At 42.2% G+C, this 5678-nt stretch overlaps 1 pseudogene; it reads left to right on the forward strand.

Annotated features, from left to right (window-relative positions):
- The first annotated feature begins 5180 nt into the window (after positions 1 to 5180).
- Positions 5181 to 5337, forward strand: LOC117047698 (annotated as a pseudogene).
- Positions 5338 to 5678: the final 341 nt, after the last annotated feature.

A 5678-nucleotide genomic window follows, 5' to 3' on the forward strand; every position in this document is an offset into this window, starting at 1 on the left:
TAGAATTTCTTCCTCATCCCTAATTATAGCTCGCATCATCCCTGAGCATCAGCCATGCTGGCTGGGGCTGATGAAAGTTGCATCCCAATAACATCTGGATTGCATCACATTGAACCAGTGAACTTTTGTATGGAAAGGTTGCACTCTGCCATTAAGTCACAACCCTATATATTCCCTATATTCTTGCAATGGCATACTGTACATTTTCTTGAAGAAACTTCTTTTAAGAATTGCATCATCTAAGCCCTCTCTTTATTCCCTTTTCCTGGTTTCCCTTACATGCTTCAGAAACCACTGACCCATGCACAGCAAAAGGACCACACACATTTTTGGTACACCAGCTGTTCATTTGTTTACACTGAGTGTCTAACTGCATGTCATTAGAAAACAACTGGATATCACTTAAATACCTAGAGGAGGAGCCCCAACATTCCTCTGGATTAACAGTAATCTTTATTAGTATTATTCCTCTTATTTAAATATACAAGTATTAATCATACCAAGTTGGTTGAAAATTTCAGCAAAACTTACTCACAGCAGAATCAGTTATAAAAAACATGATGTTAACGCTCATGTATCTTCATGTAGCAGATTTTATATATACAGGATGGTATATAAAGAGATTTTAAAAAATACAATGCAGTATAAAACACAGCCACCCATACAATAAAATTAATAGGAATAAAACCACTGAAAACAAAGGTAACAAAAAAGCAGAAAAATCCAGCCCCACAGCATCATTGTACAGTCAAACCTCAATTTACCACCACCTCTTCTTATGGTCGTTCCAAGTCGTGACTGCAGCAAACCCCAAAGTAATCGGTGGGTTTACCGCCGCTCGCACATGCACAGAAGTGGTGATCATTGTTCGCACATGCGCAGAAGTGGGCAATCACCGCCTTTGCCTGCGCACAATGGCGCCTCTCCCAGCGACCCATTTCAACCTCTGGACGGACCTCCGGAACGGATTATGGTCGCAAATCAAGGTTCCACTGTATAATAACTGGGGCTGGCATCACTTCCCCATTTCAAAATGAAATGAAAAATATGCCTTCCACTCCTTTCATGCTCTGCGGACTGTGGTCTTGATCCCATGGTTTACTTCTCTGAATTCTAGAACATGGACAGCTAACATGGGCTTGATGCAGCCCCACAAGCAATGTTTTCTTCACCCCGAATTTGGTCAGATGTGGGGAAAACGGGGAAAAGAAAGTAGACAAAGTGCTGGGCACTCTGAGGGAGATGCAGATCACCCCCTCCCCAATAATCAGAGCAGTCATTTGAGGAGTGGGTAGGGGTTGAGCCATACAGATCAGCTGAGGAAGGGTGTGTGCATGCATGTCTTGTATGTGCGTGCATGTGGGTAAGGACAGCCTGATAACCACACCCACTGCCAACACACACACGCACACACACGCACACACACGTGTGTGCATGTGCATGTAGAAGAGAGAAACTTGAGAGTAACTGGGTATGTGTTGGCACCAGTGAGCTCACCCACCCCACAAGTAGTCACAGTTCAGAGTCGTTCAGTCAGGGAGCTTGACAAAAGCTTTATCATTTATTTCTCAAACAGGAATTCAATTGCTGTAGGAAACTCCAGGCTCCACCCAGAAGTAACTAAGTCCAGTGCCACCTAGTGACTACCCTGTAGAATGACATTATCCATGCAATTCCTAGTGCATTTGTGCAGCCACAGAGAAATCCAAGAGGCTGCATAGCGCCGCATGAACAAGCTGCTCCCTTTCACATTAATTTTAAGCCAGAGAAAAATAATGTGCAGCATAAAAAAAGAGAGGCTTCTTCACCAGTCATCCTAGGTCACTATGACCTTAATAGCATAGCAGCTGTTTCATTTCTACATGGATAGCAGATGCTGAGCTGCAATTCAAATGTACCCTGCTCGGGTCTTCTTCCAGCATAAGGCGATACACATTTCACACGCATATGTCTTATTTCTGCTGAATATTTTGTTGAGTGTTCAGAGTGTTCACAGTATGTTGTTTTTGTTTTTGCAAACAATATGACAGTCTCCATTAATGTCTAAGACCTCTGCTGTCTTCAAGCATGAGTTTAGATGCTGAAGAAATTTCTCAGGACACAAAGTTCTCTTTGACTCCCCCTCCCTTTTACTTACGTTTCATTCATAGGCTGCATTTACACAGTAGAGTAGGGCTCTGGATCATAAATAACTGGTTGTTCTGCTTTTGTGTTGATTGAAAGAAGCAGCCTACAGCCTACAGTGGTACCTTAGTAGTCAAATGGCTTAGATGTCGAACTAATCGGCTCCCGAACATTGCAAACCTGGAAGTGAGTGTTGCGGTTTGCGAACATTTTTCGGAAGTCGAACGTCTGACGCGGCATATGCTTGAGTGCAGGAAGCTCCTGCGTCCAATCGGAAGTTGCGCCTTGGTTTTCGAACTGCTTTGGGAGTCAAACGGACTCCCGGAACGGATTAAATTTGAGAACCAAGGTACCACTGTATTATCATTTATTATCAGTGTCAAATGGGAGGACAAAATCCTGCAGAATGAATAAATCTGAACAAATTGATTTGCCCCAAGTGTGCCAAGTTCAGATCTTTCGAATGTCTCTGGCAGATTACCTCTGGTATGTATCTCTAGGTTACAGTAGTCTGCCATGAGGTGCTAAGATTCAGTAAAACCAGCTTTCAGTATCCCGAACGGCATTCAACAAGCTGTTGAAGGATGCTGGAGAATCTCTCATATGAGGATCAGCCTGAATCAAAATCCATCTGCCATTCTCTGCCAAGTTAAGACCTGCATTGTTTTCTGCCAGTTGTTGCAGTCTGTCAAACTATATATTTGACCAAAAACCTTGTCGGTGCAACAGCTGTTGTATAGTTTATTAAGGAGATGGATTTGTGGCCTCGTTCCATTTTCTGCAATAGAGAGGTGCTCTAATATGCTGGGGGGGGGGAACCCTCAATGCTATTTGACTCCTTCTACAGATTGCAAGTTTGACTCAGGGGTCAACACCAATCGCATCCTGTTGCTGTTTTTATTTTGATTATGTACTTTGTGGTTTTATATTCTGATTTTATCCTGTGAACTGCCCGGAGACCTGCAGGTATAGGGCAATACATAAATTTGATAAATAGAAATAGAATAGAATAGAAATCATTTATTGTCACTGTACCACTTGTTTACAGTGAGATTAAAACGAGCCCCCCCCCCAATCTCTCAGTCCTTGTTACACTCTATGTGCTGTCGTATGACCACCAACCCCGAACATCAGCTGCAATGTTGCTGTCTTCCATTCAGCAGCCTCATGGCCCACAGGTAGAAACGGTTCTTTAACCTGTTGGTTAAATAATAAATGAATAAAATTTATAAATAATAAATAATAAATGTACTACATGAATAGAAGACAAAACTGGGTTTTCCTGGTGTGCTGAACCTTGCTTATGGAATGTAGGCTCCAAACTGATTTATTTGCCAGGTCATATACAGCTCCCTGGCAGGGCTCCAACTACAGGCCTCTACAAGATTTCTCCTAGTCTCTGGGTTGAGAGGGAGAAAGGAATCTGGAGACAGTAGTACACATTTAATCCACTGTTCAATGCAAGCCATTTGGGTTTAGTTAGAACTGAGCAGACTTCCTGACTTCAGAGCATTTGACTTCCCTGCTGGTTAATTTCCTGATTTAAGCAAGAAATAGTTTTATTTGCTTTATATGCACAGTGTCAGGTCATGAGAAAACTCCACCAAATCATTCTTTACTAATGGAAGCGCTGTGTTAAAATCATGGGAGCTATCGCTCTCACTCTGCATGCGTCGTTGCTAGCAAAGAGAGCCATGCTACAAAGTTCAGAAAAGGGCAACCCAGATGATAGAGCTTTTGTAGTTTAGCAAAAAAGTAAGAGGTGGCATGAGAGAAGTCTGAAATTATGCATGGCATGGAGAAAATGGAGAAAGTCCCCCATCCCCACCCCGGAGGGGAGAGTGCCTTTGTGCTTGGGTCCTGCTTGTGCGTTTTCCACAGGCATCTGGTTGAGAAGTTGGTGTTGCATTAGATGGGTCATTGGCCTGATCCAGCAGACTCTTCTTGAGTTCTTAAAGTGCCCCAACTTCTTCCACTTTCTGTTCATTTCAGATTGTTCCCCCCCCCCCATCCCACAATTAGAAATGGAGACTTTCAACTATTATTTTCAGAATCTTTCAGAACTGGCAAAACTGGAGAACGTGGAAGATGCTCATAGCCAAAATATTACAATTTGAATCCAGTTCCTATATAAGATGTAGCATTGTGTTCAATGAAATTGAAATATTGGGCTTAAATTGGGAACCTTGCTTCCAAAACTGGGGGTTATAAGCATCTACTCCAGAGTTAATTACCCAAAGCGTTCTGACTTGGAAAATTCTCAATCCCTGTGTGCCAGATTTATGTCTGAGTATTCAGACATTACAATGCTAAAATGTAATTGACTGTTCTCCCTTGCTTATTGTATGGTGTAAACCTGGGGAAAGTAATGTTCGAAGTTTTCCTAATGGGGGCATCTGCTGGGAAAGGGAGAGTTCACCCCAAATTGGGCAAATGCCTACTCAACTTTTGGGTGATTTCATCTTTCCCCTGCAGCCCCTTGTTTGCCACCCTGCATTAAATTTCTTTAAACCATTTGAGGTCTCCTTATAGGACACAGTCCTCTTTTGGAGGCCTAAAAACAAGCAATGGACACCACTGTTCATATAATACAATTATATATAATATAATGTACATAATTTTCAAACCACAAAATGCCACAAATGCAAGCTTCCCTGTAACTTGAGTTAATCAACATTTAAAAACATTATTCATAAAAATGGCAAAAATTCAATAATCAGAAATCCAAGCAATACTCTAAAAACAAAGAACTACAATCTTAGTTAGTCAGAATCAGAATCATTTATTAGGTTTGTGAGGTCCATGCCTTTACACAAAACACCATACAACACCATTAAAAGGGTAAACAATAAAATTATTAAAATAGGTTTAAAATTTTAAAAGCCTGTGCCGCGCTGTCGCAGCAAAGGGGACAAAACAAGACCAAACAAAAAACAAAGAAGCAAAAAATGAAACCCAACACCCCCCCATACAGGAAAGAGGATTCAACAGGTTAGGAGAGCGATGGGAGGGCCTTCACTACCTCATTCAGGAACCCCACCCTGGTTTTCATAGCCCTCGCTTCTCGGCCTTTTGGCTAAGATCAAGTGTAGTAATTACAATCTTAATACAATTCTCTTTGCTTGACAGCCATCTGTCAGGAATGCTTTGATGGTGTTTCCTGCTTGGCAGGGGGTTGGACTGGATGGCCCTTGTGGTCTCTTCCAACTCTATGATTCTATGGTTTATCAAAAGCCAACTGGAATAGATGGGTCCTCCAAGCACATTATTCAAGAGATGCCCCTGATTCTCCATGGAGACTTTTTTGGGGGACACAGATGTCTGCAGTAGGGAGGATGCAACAGGAAGCTCTCCTCCTGTGAAATTTCTGAAGTTATCTCAGGATCCAAATAATTTCCCATATTTATCTGCACGCCTCTCTTTCCATAAACACCCAGTGCTAGAAAGTGGGGGAAATCCTAACGTCTACTCCCTTGTCCTCCTCCTGCCCTTCCTTTCACACTGATAATAAACAGATTGCTTCAGGGAAGGATAGTCATGGTTTGTATACACGC

Source organism: Lacerta agilis, chromosome 5 (genome assembly GCF_009819535.1).
Source record: "Lacerta agilis isolate rLacAgi1 chromosome 5, rLacAgi1.pri, whole genome shotgun sequence".
NCBI lineage: Eukaryota > Metazoa > Chordata > Lepidosauria > Squamata > Lacertidae > Lacerta > Lacerta agilis.